Source organism: Halichoerus grypus, chromosome 7 (assembly GCF_964656455.1).
Source record: "Halichoerus grypus chromosome 7, mHalGry1.hap1.1, whole genome shotgun sequence".
NCBI classification, from domain to species: domain Eukaryota; kingdom Metazoa; phylum Chordata; class Mammalia; order Carnivora; family Phocidae; genus Halichoerus; species Halichoerus grypus.
The window spans coordinates 16,463,849-16,480,269 of NC_135718.1; the positions used below are offsets into that span (position 1 = coordinate 16,463,849).

Consider the following 16,421-nt stretch of genomic DNA (forward strand, 5'->3'; position numbering starts at 1 on the left):
AGTAGTTTGAGAAGCCCTGCTTGTGCTCCATCACGTCATCGACAAAATGTTGACTCAGGGCTGATCGCGTACAAGCATCAGCTCTGGGGACACAAACCTCCCAGGAGTTGTATGGCTAGCTAATGATTCGAGGGTGGTGGTCTGGTCTTCCCAGGTGTCAAGGCACATTCCAGAGAGGAAGAGGCCATATCTCGATCTTCTTTGGTGTCTGTCTAAGCCTCTGGCTCAGTGCCGAGAACAGAGTAGACACACAATACGTATGTGTTGAATAAAGTTATTACTTTAAATTCTTATCTCCGAAAAAGGAGATAAGAATTTAACAGCTGTGTGTGGCTAAAGCAAGTAGGTGGCTTCTTGCCTTTCTGTCTCCCTGCTCTTTCTATGCCCATTCTGAAGATAAATTTCTGGGACCACAAATATGGACTGGAAATGACTCTGCTTCTGAATTTGAATAAAAACCCAAATCTAAAAACAACCGGATTCTATAAGGACTCTTCAAAGGAAGCCAAACTCTTGCTAGGCAAATCGTGTGGTCTGGTTTATTTGTGAATTATTTTAAATTTTTTTGGGGGGTAGTGGTGATTGGAGGCAAGTGTTCTCAAAGGTAAATACATACCTTTGGTGCCAGAAGTTGGCAGAGAAATGATTTCACTGTACTGCTGGACAGGAGTAACGCCTAATAGTCTCGGATGGGAACCGAACCCTCAGTGTGGCCTCAGCAATCACCTGCCTCTCCGATTCCCAGATTTCACGGGAGAGGAACTGAGATGCAGAGAGAGTAAGCGACTTGCCTTTTTGGTAATAAATTGTAACCCTTTCCAAGGATTTATGATGCGAATATAACTTACTTTGGGCCAAAATTTAATAATACAAAATCTTCCCACTAAAATGAACTCAGTCGCAAAGGAAAAACCTCAGCGACTTGACATTTATTCAGGTCAGAGGAAGACCAAAAACATAAGTTGGCAAGAGTATGTGTCTCAACCTGAGAGAGAATGCGTATTAGAGGAAGTAACAAGTTAAGGGCCAGGAATCTATGACCCTGAGGGCATGCTGGCAGTTAAAAAAAGGTTCGTGGTCCACTGGAAAATTCTCTTCTTCTCTTTCTTCTTCTTCCCTTCTCTCCTTCTCTTCTTCTCTTTCTTTCTTTCTCTTTCTTTCTTTCCTTCCTTTCCTTCCTTTCTTTCCTTCCTTTCCTTCCTTCCTTTCTTATTTACTTATTTACTTATTTATTTTAGAGAGAAGGAGGGGACAGAATCCCAAGGATACTTTGTGCTGAGTCTGGAGCCCGACATGGGGCTTTATCTCACAACTCTGAGATCACGATCTGAGCAGAAACTAAGAGTCGGATGCTTAACTGACGGTGCCACCCAGGTGCCCCTGGAAAATTATTTTCCAAGTCTTGTTTTATTTAGTAGAAATGTAATATAACATGAAGAGCTCCCATAACCTTCAGGGTGGCCCACAACCCCTAAGTGCAGAGTTTCTCAGCCTTGGCACTGCTGACCTTTTGGAATGGTTAACTCTTTGGAGTCATGGGGGACTGTCCTGTACATTGTAGGATGTTTAGCAGCATCCCTAGCCTCTACCCTCCAGATGCCAGTAGCCTCCCCCCATGGTGACAATGGAAAATGTCTTTCGATATTGCCAAATGTTGCCCCCAGGTGAGAATCACTGCTAGGTGGAATGGTTAGAACTAAAAATGTTGTAGTGTGATGATGCACAATACCATTGTCATTAGGGAAATGCAAACTGAAGCTGTAATGAGATATTGCCCCACGCCTGTAAAAAATAGCTAATGTCTAAAAAAAAAAAAAAATGACAATACGACATGTTGGCAAAGATGTCAAGAAATTGGAAGTCTTTTTTTATTTTAAGATTTTATTATTTTTTAAGTGATCTCTACTATACCCAATGTGGGGCTCGAACTCACAAACCCGAGGTCAAGAGTTATGGTCTTCCCTTTTTTTTTTTTTTTTAAGATTTTATTTATTTGACAGAGACACAGCGAGAGAGGGAACACAAGCAGGGGGAGTGGGAGAGGGAGAAGCAGGCTTCCCACAGAGCAGAGAGCCCGATGCGGGGCTTGATCCCAGGACCCTGGGATCATGACCTGAGCCGAAGGCAGACGCTTAACGACTGAGCCACCCAGGCGCCCCAAGAGTTGTATGTTCTTCCAACTGAGCCAGCCAGGTACCCGGAGAAACTGGAAGTCTTTTTTTAAAAAAATAATTATCGTTCTACTTTTAAAAAGATTGTATTTATTTATTTGGGAGAGACAGAGAAAGAGAGAAGTCATGAGCGAGTGGGGGGAGGAGTAGAGGGAGAAGGAGAGAGAGAATCTGAAGCATACTCCATGCTCAGCACGGAGTGGGATGCAGGTCTCGATCCCAAGACCATGAGATCATGAACTGAGCTGAAACCAAGAGTCAGTCCCTCAACGGACTGAGCCACCCAGGTGCCCCAAAACTGGGAGTCTTGTACACCTCTGGTGGGAATGCAAAATAGTACAACCACTTTGGAAAAGAGTTTGGCAGTTTCTTATAAAACTAACCATACACTTATGCGACCCAGTAGTCTCACTCCTAAGTATTTATAAAAGTGAAATGAAAGCTTACATTCGCACAAAAACCTGTATGTAAATGTTTATAACAGTTTAATTTATTAATTACCAAAAAAGTAGAAACAACCCAAACGTCCTTCAACCTTTGTATGGATAAAGACTCTTGGGTTCATCCATACAATGGAATACTAATTGGCAACAAAAAATAGTGAATTACCAATATGTACAACAACAAGGGCGAATCTCAGACCCACTGCTGCCAGTGAAGGAAAGGATGTGTGATTGCATTTATATGACACCCTGGGAAAGGCAAAACTGTAGGGACAGGAAGTAGATCTGAAGCTGGAGGTGAGGGGTGAGGGTTGCCTACAAAGATGCAGAGGACTCTTTAGGTGATGGACTGTTAGACATGTCGGTTGTGCTTGTGGTTACGTGGCTGTACGCCTTTGTCAGACTCCCAGGACTGTCTGCCTAAAGGGGTGAATTTTCCTGTATGATCCATATATACTACCGTGTGCATTAATTTTAAAACATGAAAACTATGTGCCAGTATTCTCAGAATTTAGCTAAAATAAATATAGTTCTCAATCTTTTCCAAAAATTCACACTGTTCTTAGTCAACTGGGCAGAAGACAAATGGTAAAATATTGTTTCCATAGCAAAGGCCCAGACGTTGTGATTTAATATTCCTTAGGTCCATCAAATGGCCTGGACACTGTCTAGCCCCTTTAGAGAGGAGGCAGTCCTTGCCTTGCAGGTAAAAACAAACCTTCAGGGCGCCTGGGTGACTCAGTTGGTTGGGCGACTGCCTTCGGCTCAGGTCATGATCCTGGAGTCCCAGGATCGAGTCCCGCATCGGGCTCCCTGCTCGGCAGGGAGTCTGCTTCTCCCTCTGACCCTCCTCCCTCTCATGCTGTCTCTCATTCTCTCTCAAATAAATAAATAAAATCTTAAAAGAAAAAAAAAAAACCTTCAGCATCAAGCTCTGGCCCATTAACCGGCCTCAGACAGGTCAGGCTCCTCTTTTTAAATGCAAATATATGCATGTCCTGGGGTCACACACTATCAGAGACACTTCTGGGGCAGGACCTGCATCTTATACTTCTTTGTATTCTAGGGCTCCTCCAAAGAGCAAGTGTTTAACAAGTGTTTGATGATGATGATGATGATGGTGGTGTTGGTGGTGGTGTTGGTGGTGGTGGGATCAAGGCACAGGACAGTCTAGTCCTGGTCTGGCTCAAGGATTTACTTTCGCCTCCATTGAGTGTTTTAAAAAGGCAGGTTGGGGATGGAAGAAGGGTGGAAAGCGGGTCTAGAAGGACAGAAGGAGAATATCCAGCATTCCTCCCTATCACCTCAGTGTGAGACAGTTCTGCAGATAAGAAATCCAGACTTTTAATTGGTAAGCTAGCTCATCTAAAGATAAGAGTGCATCTTGGGCCCCACTAAGCCATCTTCAGGGCTGGGATTACGGCTCCCCAAAGGGAGTATTTTAGCCTGTATCCCCTACTGAGCTGCCAAGAATAATGATCTTAGGTGTGAGACTTAGAACTCTCACAGAAAGCTGTCTTCAAGGTCAAGGGGACCATGTGGAACTGAAATGAGAGATCCACTGACAGGCAGGAAGGGCTGAGTGAGGGACAATTGGCATCTTGCCCCTTCGTTTGAAATTCTTCCCTTATCCTTACTATTCTCCATTTTATTTTTTAAAGATAAAAAGGCACAGAAAACAATGAAACAAACTATATAAGAAGCTATAGGAAAAGATGACATCTAAAACATAATTTCAACATAGTGAACAAGAAAGTCACCACAGATCAAAAGAAGACTCTTCTGCCTAATTGGCAAGCCTGAAATGTATGACCTGCACCGTTGAAGCAAAAGATACAAAAGGATCTTCTTGGGAGACACTTAGAGAGGGCCAGGTAACAGGTCCAGCCAAGGCCTCGTAGAGGGTTTGGACCAAAGGGTCTCTGGCTGTCCTTGTTCTTTGGTTTCAGCCACAGGTGGGCATCTGAGGAGGTTACATCCAGGAGGTTTCCCCGCCAAGCCAAAGGGAAGCAAAACTCACTGAAACTATAATCAGTCCTCTCCTCTCTCTAAGCCCCTCTGCTGCAAACCAGGGCATGTCAAGCCCGTGGGAAGCAACTCAAATACAAGTAATACCCGCCCCCCCCATGCCCAATGGGCAGTGTGCACTGTCTTAGCTGACTTGTACTGAAATCTCCATGGCCTTGGCCAGAAGTTAGGGGGCAAGATGAGAAAAGTGGACCCTAGAAGGAATTGCTAAATGTTACCTGGAAGGACAAATTGAAAGTTAGATGCCTCCAAACATTCATTTCACTTCAGTTCCCTCTGGTCTAATTCCATAGAGGCCAAGTTTATCAAAACGCTCGAATCCTCTTCCCTCCAAAAGTAGATTACATGCCGAAAGATGTTTTCTGGAAGCCAGATGGGCCAAATCCGCCCTCTGAGTTCCAGCCCTCCCTCACAGAATTTGAAAATGACAAAGTGACATGTTGGAATTCCAGCTTGCAGATCTCACATTTACTAGTTACTGATAGATAACGTGGAAAAGATTGGGGCTTCAAAGTGCATGTTTTGGAAATTATGTAAATGTGTATATTTATACAATGGATGATGAAAACCTTTTAAAAACAAACTTGGGCATTTACATCACAGACCTTCAGACTCCAAAAAAGTTGTTGTGCTCTATTTCAACTTCCATTCACCAGCATGAGGTCTTTTAAAAAAAGATTGCCTTGCAATGAAATATTGAAAGAAAACCACACACAAAAATAAGGTTAATGAGGCCTCCCTCCAAACCACTATTCTGCATAATTTGAGGGATTAAAAAAGACTCTCTCTCAGCACAGGGAAGTGACAAACTGTAACAAGACATAAGGATAGAAAATGGAAGCAAAAGTCGTAACAGAAATAAAAGTTGAAAATCCATAGAAAGGGGAGAACATAAGTATTTACTTTTTCTACTTTAACAAACTTTGTGGTGTGAGGGATGAAATAATTTAATTCTGGGAGAAAAAAATGTGCTTTCATCTTCAAAGCACTTTCATTTGAATAAAAGAGCTTCCTGAAATAAAAACGCAAGTATTTTGGTTGATCAGTACTCATTGTAATTCATTAACATGTTGTGCTTTTTAATTTAATAGACCAGAGATCCTCATGATACCCTCGGAGGTGCAGTTGGGTGCCTTTTAAAAAGACTTTAATGTCTTTCTCTTGTGCATAAATATCATCACTTTAAGGGGCGCCTGGGTGGCTCAGTTTGTTGGGTGTCCGACTCTTGATTTCAGCTCAGGTCGTGATCTCAGGGCCGTGGAATCCAGCCCCGAGTTGGGCTCCATGCTCAGCAGGGAGTCTGCTTGAGATTCTCCCTCTCCCTCTGCCCCCCTACTCCCGCTCACCTACACTCACCTCTCTAAAATAATAAATAAATAAATCTTTAAAAAATATATCATCACTTTAATCTTTCACTATCTAACAGGAACTTTTTCCCTATAGGAATCATCCTTTTTTATTTTATTTTATTTTTTTAAAGATTTTATTTATTTATTTGAGAGAGAGAGAATGAGAGACAGAGAACATGAGAGGGAGGAGGGTCAGAGGGAGAAGCAGACTCCCTGCCTAGCAGGGAGCCCGATGCGGGACTCGATCCCAGGACTCCAGGATCATGACCTGAGCCGAAGGCAGTTGCTTAACCAACTGAGCCACCCAGGCGCCCGGAATCATCCTTTTTTAAAAATAGTTCCCTCAACTAGTGGTCACAGAGACTCTAAGATATAGAACGCCCGATCTCAAAACCTATTGGCTGGAAAATCATAGAATAATGCCTACAAATTAGCAAATTGTAGAACAATGCCTACAATATAATGCCTATAACATTTTAAAAGTAACAAGACAATGTGTTTATATGGTAGAAGTATCAAAGCCTGAGAGAAGATGCCTCATCAGTTCAGGACAGAGGTCACCTCTGGGGAAGGAGAACAGACAGTGGTACTGGGCAGGAAGCCAAGGAACTTCAGCTCTGTTTTTTTTTATTTTAATTTTTAAATTTTTAAGTAATCTCTACACCCAACGTGGGGCTCGAACTCACAACCCTGAGACCAAGAGAAGAGTTCCATGCTCCACCGACTGAGCCAGCCAGGCACCCCTATTTTTTTATTTTTAAAAGATTTTGGTGTCCAGATGTTAATGAATTCTAGTAGGTGGTGGTGTATAGACACCCGATCCTAGTAATCTTTACTTTTTTTATTCTCTTTCTCTTCCTGTTTAATAAAATGTAAAATTTTAAGGACAAGGAAAACCCCGTTGAGATCGGTCGAAGTCAATTACAGATGTGCCAGCCACGGACGGAGCAGTTGCGATCAGAAAAAAACAAATATAAACTCAAACGATAGAAAATCACATCTGACCCTTTGTGTAAGGTCCTTTTGCTGAATTCTTGGATGAAAATGAGTCAGACCCCCTCAAACACAAACCTCCTGGTGTGGCTGCTGATAACCTGTAGTTGTTATCCCCCATGGAGTGGATTTTCCCTTTCTTTTTTTTAAGATTTTATTTATTTATTTGTCAGAGAGAGAGAGAACGCATAAGCAGGGGAGGGGCAGAGGCAGAGGGAGAAGCAGTCTCCCCACTGAGCAGAAAGCCCGATGTGGGACTCGATCCCAGGACCCTGGGATCACGATCTGAGCCGAAGTTACACGCTTAACTGACTGCGGCACCCACGTGTCCCTGGATTTTCCCTTTCATTGCTGTGTGCTCACTTTCCCTCTCTGGAATCCCTCCTCCCTGTATTTTCTGCATAATCAACATAACAGTTCACGATAAAAAAAATATATATATATTTTTTCTTCCTGTACTCCTACGTGAGATTTGGGAATATAGACAAAATACAGAGAGGTAATTACAAGTAAGGATCTATCCTATTTAGTCAATTAATCTTGATTCAGTGGAACGGGCTCATCGGGCCTTTATTCTGACCTCAGACGCCTCTCCCCTGCTCCTGCCTGCAGTCCAAGCCAGGACTCTCTCTATGCCCTTGGTCGCTGCACAGGTGGGAGCTTCCTTTCTGGGGAGACCTTACCCCAGGCAGGTATTAGACACTCTGCTGTCCTACTCAGAGCACTTGATTCGCGCCACCGTTGTATGAGCATATGTCTACTAGGACACACTCTCCCAACCACTGCCCTGGATTTTTGAGCTTTTCATCCTGTTGTACCTCTCTCTGCCAGGTCGTATATTTATTCTCTTCTGGTTGGTTTTCCAGCCCTGCGATTTGAAAATAATCCTCCTATTTTATGGGTGGCTGGCTGGCAGAGGAATTTTTCAAATCTTTACATATTTAGAGGAGGTTTATAATAAAATGACAAACATGCAGGGAACTTTCATAAGTGTAGTTTTTTGTTTTTTGTTTTTTGTTTTTTTTTTGAGAAAAGATAAATAGAAATATGGAGAAACAGATACCTGGCGCTATTGGGTGACCACACATAAATCGGTTTCTAGTTCACCCTATTAACAAACCAACTTAATCTCTTTTTAAAAGGTTTCCCCCCACCCTATTTTTTCTTGGGTTTGTCAAAATATTCTAGCAGTGTGGTACAGTAGAACAAGTATAGAAGGAGTTTAGGTGTTGGAACCTGACTGGCCTGGTTCCAAGCTCGCCTCACTCAGTCTCTGGGCCTCAGTCTTCTCATATGGAAGATGGGAATAATAATACTGGCATCTTTATATATATATAAATATATAAAAATATATAAATATATATAAATATATATATTTATATATTTATATTTTATAAATATATATATTTATAAAATATAAATATATATATAAATATATATATATTTATATATATATATAAAGGATTAGAAGAAAAGTCTCCGTTCCTCACAGTCTCCCAAACCTAGCACTCAGAATCTCTCCACACTGCCCAGCAAGGGTAATCACCCCTGAGATGATGTCTGAACTGACCTGCTCGGAAGGGACAGGGACATGCCAAATATCTGGCTCTGGGACCTCAGCTCAGCTGCTCTGGGAAACAGACTTCTTTTGAAATGAACAATTCAAGCGTGAGACCGGTGTTTGGACTGGATAACTGTTAAGGTCGTTGCCACTCTGGGACTCCACGATTCTCTGAATATAAATTGTTTTCTAGAAAGAAATGAACATGTCAAGTTAAAGTCGCACCCATTTATACAGAGTCATCAAACTGGACAGAAGTTCCAGTTAGTTTACTGACTTGTTTAAAAAAAAAAAACCAACTAAAACAGGTCTTGCGGCAACAGGGGTTGGACTGCTTCATGGAAAAACTTCTCAGCAGCACTATAAGCAGAAGGGATTTAGAAGGCCTCCTTACGGCCAGCTGCGTTTGCCTTCTCTTCCTCAAAGCCGGAGGTTGGCTGTAAAGTTTATGAAGTCTTTTCTCTAGGAGATCTTGAAAATCCTTGCTGTGGCATCAGGGCTCCCAGCAGACGCATTTCAGGGGAAGGAGAGGAGCGGGCTATCATTATTCGGATTTCAAAAGTAAAATCCTAAAAACAGCATCAGCCTGGAAAATACGTTTTTGAAATAACTTCCCAGGAGCAAGTAGGTAATGAGATAACAATTTTTATTTGCACCGGAAAGTACTATTTGTGACCATTATGACTGCATCTCTTATTAAATATGTCAAAGATTTTAAAATGAGTTTCAAATAAGAGAAAAACCTAAATGCCTGAAAGAAAAAGCCTGACTGATGTCTTTAGCCTGATCTCATAGCTTTCTATAGGAAATGATGGACTTTTTATTTGATTTTTAACCAAGAAAATGGTAGTTCCCTCTCTTGTATTGTAGGTGTGTATCTAAAACATGGTTATGCAACAGCCTGTGATCAGTTGAATCACATTCTACGCATTTTAACACTTGATTACATATAGGGATGTATTTTCTGCTAATTATTCCTTTGAGTGCAATCAGACTAAGTTCTTTGGAAATGTTTTTGTATTCTAATTTTCAGCACAGGCATACGGGTAGGCTTTAATAAACACTTAACAATTAGCTTTTCAGGGATGCTTTATATTCATATCTGGGTGATTGTCAATTAGCCGGGACTCTATCCCGCTCCCTGCATGCACGTGGTTGTTAATGACAAATAATCCAATGAATCTGGGGCTGCTATTTACATGTCTTCTGCTCAATTGCATTAAATAGTCTACATCTTAGGGGTCTGGGGATGTGGAAATTTGAATTTCCCTAAATCAGGGGAAATTGTGGAAAAACACTGGGGGACCATGGAAATGAGTTATGCAGGGTAGAGATCAGAAAGAAAAACACATATTTTGTCATGCATGAGAAAAGAAAAAAGTCTTTTTGGGTAAAACAGAAGCAGCCACTGATATTAAAATTGATATTAAAATTGACAAATGCAGAAGTATCCTTGGATCTTGCACCTTTGGACATTACTCAGGGCATCATGGTCCAGTGTTGAGGTAGGGAGAATGGGGCCATCCAATAAATTGCAACCTTCACTCCCCACCCTTCCAGGGTCATTTGGAGAGTTACTCTCTTAACCAAAACCCAAGCTGCCACGGCCCACCTGACAAAGCAGGGGAGAATCAGAGAACCCCGCAGGGGGATGGGGAGGTGGTGCTCCCACTTCTGTTTCCATTAAAGGGCACTTGGTGTCCTGGGTGGGGGACCGTCTGGAGCATTGCATGCGGGTGGACGAGAGGGGGAGCTCTGGAGGAGGGTGACAGTGTGCCTAAAGCCCCGTACAGCCACCGTCCAACTCCACACTCAGGGCAAGTTATTTGACCTCACTAAGCCTTAGTTTCTTCATCCTTGAAATGGGATAATATTCATCTCACAGTGTTCTCCCGGATCGAGTGACGTCATCCATGAGAGCATTTAGCGTAGTGCTAAATAAGAAACACTAAAGAAAGACGAGCGATGGTTTTTAAAGCATCCTCCTGTATTTATACATCCTTCTTGTTTTATTATTATCCTATTTTTCTAATTTCTACTCTAGGACAGGTCCAAGACACAAGGAGCGTAGCTTCAGTTATTAATGTGATGTAGTTCCCTGTGGGTCAGAACAGCTTCTGTTAAGGGCAAACCCCCTCCGTTTCTTTATGATTTGCTGCTGACCATGGATCCCTCTTCCCAGGCTCAGATGGAGTCGTGAATTCAGATGTAATTAACGTCTGCTGTCCCTTGCCCCTCTGACTGTTTACGGTTTTCTGTTGTCTAATGACTACATGTCTGGGACTCCTATTCTTCACAAACATTTAAAACCTGACAGATGACAGCTCCCTGGTGGCAATTGTTCATTCGAAATAGGATTCTCAACAGGTAGCAGTTTAAAACAGAAGGGAGACGGACTTATTAGGGAAGGTCACCTGATAATAGCGATTATTTTGACATAGCTGAAAAACAGTGTAACAGAGAGGAACAGAAAATGCCCGGTCAACACCAGCGCTCTCGGTCAAGGGAACTAAGAGCCGTAAGTTATGCAACGGACAGACACAGCGGTGGCGGTGCCAAGAATCTGCTTCAATCTGCCTGCACCCTGTTCTGAAACTGAGTGACCTTCTTGGAAGTGGGTGAATTTACCCTGCTATTTCTGGCAGCAGTTCCGGTTCTCAGGCTCTTTATTCTACCAGTGGCACTTCTAAAGTAAGAAGTATGTTGTCTGCCTGATACCAAGTCCTTGGTGCCAAACACATTCTTTTAATGATGTTGGGGAAAGTCCTGTATAAATTGGACAATAAATTAAAACTATAAGGAAGAGAACATAACCCTTTCCTCGCTCTTCTTGGGCAACTCACCTGGCTCAGAGCTGATGCACCAGCTTTTCCTAGAATGAGAAAGGTTATATACATATATATACACATATAGAAAGGATATATATATATATATATATACACACACACACATATAGAAAGGATATATATATATACACATGCATATGCATGGACATGTGCATGGATACGCACATCACATGCATACGTGCATTATATTTAATAATCCTGGAATCTGTACTTTTCTACCGGCTCTTTTTTTTTTTTAATTTTTTTTTTTTTTTTATCTACCTGCTCTTATATAATGTCTGCATTGGCTATAAAGAAGAAACTTTTATCTGTGAAGATGTAAGAAATATTGTCACTTGGAAAACAATCTAAGGAAACCAGAAATGACTGTTTCCTTCCCCAACATTTGTCCCCTCCCCATCATGATTCTCTTGCTTGTTTTGTTGTGTTTTTGTTGGTGCTGTGAGAGCGTTTTCACTTTTAACTTCTCCTTTGAGGTGGGTCAACAATCCCCACATCTCTCTCTCTAGCCCACCTGAGCCACAAATCTGTTCTCTTAGCTGCTTGGTGAGTATCTCTCCCTGGGCGTCCACATCAAACTCAAGAACCTCAAACTGCACATCTAGCTCTGTTTACTTGAACTTTCCCCTGCCCAGAAAACCCACAAATAAGCTTATCTTCCTTTCTGCAATTTATGGCCTTGTCTCATCATCGAGACTGACTGAACTCATGTCCCTTCCTCCAGTTCTTTCTCCACCAGTCCCTCTTCTGTGTTCTGGTGGAGTGCATGCAAAAGAACTCAAGTCTGAGTTGGTTGTCCTTGTACTTGAAGCCTTCAGTGAATGAAGTCCAGAATTCTTGGTAAGATGTATAAACACCTTCCCAGTCTAGCTTTTGCCTGCGTACGACGGATCCTCTCCCACTGCACTAGCCTTGGGGGCCTTACGCTCCAGCCATGGAAATGTTCTTGCCATCTCTGGAATCCAGCCTATTCTTCCTGGCCTCCATGCCTTTGGAAAGTTCTCTGCTTGGAATGCCTTTTCCATCTTGGCAAAAACCACTCATCAACCAAGTTCCGGCTCACTTGAAATCTTTTGGCGATGCTTTCTTGGACTGTCCCTGCCCATTTGGGGATCTGTTCCCTCTTGGGGGGGCGGTCCTCATGGTAAACCCTGCCTAATTCAGTTGGAGACTGACATTGTCCACTTCCTCCACCAGGGGCCAGGATTGGCAACTGTGTGTTTCCATTACCTATACTAGTACCTGGCTTCTAGCTGGAGCTGGTGTTTCTGGATGGAAAAATATAAATCAATTAACTCTTTTAAAACCCCTTAAACAATTATTGAGTTTTCCTTCAAGGAGAACTTGAACTTTCAGGAACACATCTATGGTTAAATGTAAGGTAGTTACAATTAGAGCTAGAAAAGGATCTTCACTGCTACCTTGTTCAACCAGCAGTCTTTTTACAAATTCAGTATTGTGGTTAAGAGACATAAAATCACTCCCCCAAATTTACTGGGGGTTGGGGGGGTGCACTAGAAGCCATGCCAGTCCCAATCCCTAGTTCAAGGGCTTTTTTTCCTGATGCCTCCATTGGAAGTGCCTGGAATAGGAATTATTCATAATACTCTCGTGTCATAGATTTAGCCTGCCATATGGATGTGGGTAATTCTACAGGTCAGACAAACTGCTAGTTTATATAAATAAATACGGAAACAAAAAACGGTTGTACTTGACCCCTAGGCAATAAATCAGGTTGAAATGGAGCCATTAAAAATGTCAACAGCTCTGCCCAGGAGAGGTAATGGAAGTCACCTTAGAGAGGAGAGGAAACAAGTAGTAAAAAAGAGAATTTAGGCTTGACTAAGTTCGGATAATCAAACTAAACTCTGGGCTGCCTGAAAATCTAAAAATCTGTCTTTTATCCCGAAAATCTGTTTGTGGGTCCCTCCTGACCAGTCTGTCCTGCGGGATTCCATGTTTTTCCTCTGAGCAGGTCAGGCTCAGGATTCCACAGGAAAGGCGCTCTCAGCATCCTGAGAACCACTCCCAGGTCCTCGCAGAAGATAAGGGGTAAGTGAAAACAAAACAAAGGAACTTCATCTTTGTTCAACCCTAGAAACAAAATTGAATTAGAATCTGGGGCTATGAATTTACTTACTTCATTTTGAAAATGGGCTGATATGTATTGAGTGCCAATTGCTGTCATCCTCATTTAACAGATGAGGAAGCAAGGTTTGAAGAGGTAAATCACTGGCCTCGCGGCACAGAGCAAGTGACTGCAAACTTAAGACCTAGGTCTGTGGCCATTGTAACCATTCTGCTCTGCTGCTGCTTTGTCCTGAATGGTGAAAAGATTTGGGAGTTTTATTGGGGCTGGATTAATTTGTACCACGACAAGTGGAACCCAATCCAATCATGGCTGGTGGGAAGGATTCGGGAATGCAAGGTGGAAGACTTGGTTGGTTCTGGTTTTGGCTGAGATTCACTATCTAGAAGCGAGTTTTTAGTGGGAATGGTGGTGAGACTCTGGGAGAACATAAAGGATTTATTGGGTGCAGAAACTGGGTGGGCTTATGCTTGATGAATGATCACAGTAGCTCTGAGAACTATGACCCCGACAGCAAACAACAGAATTCTAGAACCTGGAACTGAGACCAGCCATGTCAACGTGATTTAGCTGTTTGTTTCAGGAAGCCTTCCCTCAGGAATGATAAGACTATAAACCAATAAATAACTGCACAGTTTGTTTCAGGAAATCCCGCAGATCAATTTACCAGCAGCAACAGACAAATAGCTTGCTATTCAAACAACAGTTTACTTGTCAAGACTTGTTTCAAACCCCTTGCTCTGCTATGCCCACCGACCATACATGTGATGCTATAACTCTGCCCAGCTCAGTCAGCCCCACCTTCCAAGAGCTGCTGTAAATCACTGGGACCAGATCCTAAAACCCCTATAAATATCCATTTTGACTTCCCCTTTTGAGACACTGCTAAGACTTGTGAAGATGGTGTTCTCACTTACCACAGTAAGTTCTAATAAATGTGGCTTTGCTGTATCCACAGATGGTCTGGGGACTTTCAGGGGAGTACAGTACCAAGTACTTTCCATCCCACTTTTTTGCTGTGGAGCCTGAAGTTCAGAGACACTAGGTAACTGCACTTAAGTCACACAGCCAATACATCTACGGAACCAGATTCAAATCTGGATGTCTACTTTCCAAGACCAGGTTACCATGGGAGCCTCAACTTCCTTATCTGTGAAATGAGGGAATCGCATTGGCTCATGAAGATGTAGATTCTTCGTTGCTTGCTTTCAACTTTGATAAAAATAAATTTAACTATTTTTAAAGCCAGAATAAATTTTCTTCCCTTCTCTTTCTCTTGTGTTGGAATATTTCCCCCAATTTTTGTTTTACATGGTTTTATCTATCTAAATAAGTTGCAAACCTAGTAGAAAAGGACCCCATCGAATTTTCTTTTTATTGGGGTAAAAGACACGTAACCTAACATTCACCATTTTAACCATTCTCAGGTGAGCAATTCAGTGGCATTTAATACATTTAAAAAGGCTGTGTAGGGAGGGGCACCTGGCAGCTTCAGTTGGTAGAGTGTGTAATTCCTGATCTTGGGGTTGTGGGTTTGAGCTCCATGTTGAGTGTTGAGACTACTTAAAAAAAAAAAAAATTGCAAAACACGGGATTCCTGGGTTGCTCAGTCGGTTGAGTGCCCGACTCTTGGTTTTGGCTCAGGTCATGATCTCGGGGTCAAGAGATCCACTGTGGTGCTCAGTGGGGAGTCTGCTTGGGATTCTCCTTTTCCCTCTGCCCCTGCCACCCCTGCTCTCTCTCTCTCTCAAATTAATCAACAAATCTTTTTAAAATATTACAAAACATAGAGAGAAATTAAATAAAATTAGAAAAAGAAGGTTGTGCAACCATCACTGTTCTCCAGGTTCAGAACAATTTCATCACCCCAAAAGGAAACCCCCTACCCATTAAGCATTCTCCATTCCCCCCTCCTCCCAGACTCTGGCAATCACTAGCCTCTATTCTGTCTCTGTGGATTTACCTATTCTGGATATTTCATATAAATGGAATCATGCAATATGTGGCTTTTATGTCTGTTTTTTTTCACTTAGCATCATGTTTTCAAGCTCCGATCACATTTTGTGTTTTTTAATGGTCGTGGCATATTTTTGACACTGAAGAGCAGCAAAGGAACAAGCCAGTGACATTAATCATTATGACTGAGAGTTTTTGTCCTACTGGGAGAGGAGAAGTGGTCCTCAAGGGTAACAATGTGAAGGAAAACCCTCCCCATCCCGTGGCCACTTGACCTAAGGAGAGCTCTCCATCACTCTCCCCAAGTTCAGGGTTGAGCCTGATAAGGAGAATATGTGCAGGAAGGGTGAGGAGCCAGTCACCTGGCCTTGTGGTGCCTTTGTTGACCTACCTGGTCTTTTGCCTGCATCGTCTTTATATGCTCATGAAGACAGAGCGTCGAGCTGTCGGTTGGAGCCTAGCAACAGGGTGAGATTTCAGCTGGGATCCAGCTTGCCCTTAGGACAGTTCATATTTAATTTCACCAGACTAAATGGAGAGAGGTTGCAGGGAAGTTTTTCTGTCCACACACGGCAGGAATCATCGCTCTCTTAACTTCCCGTGCAAAAGGAAGTCAGCCTTTGCCATGGGATCTTAGAGTTGGTTCATGCATCCCTTCTGCAGTGCCAAGGTGCTGGTGTTGGGGAGTGAATCTAAGACCCTTGGATTGAAAAGGATGCTTTGCATGAACTGTTCAGATAAGTGTGCAGAAGGAAGTGTATATGGCAGCACACCCAGAATCCTCTCCCATCAGACTCCTCAAAACATCAGAAAGAGGAAATGGCGTGACTGCTACTGACAAATCTAAATCATGATTTGAAGCGAGAGACTAATATAAATCTTCTCTCCAGTGACAGCGCAACACTTAGAAAATTTACTTCATCATTTCCTTTCCCAGTTAATGTCAAATTGAAAATTGATGCTTGATGCATGGACTAGTAGAGAA

General features: G+C 42.4%; 1 protein-coding gene across 2 annotated transcripts in view; it reads right to left on the reverse strand.

The window, feature by feature from the left end:
- LOC144382541 (uncharacterized) overlaps window positions 1-16,421 on the reverse strand; it is a 45,889-nt gene that overhangs the window by 17,289 nt on the left and 12,179 nt on the right. The gene's annotated exons all lie outside the window — the stretch shown is intronic.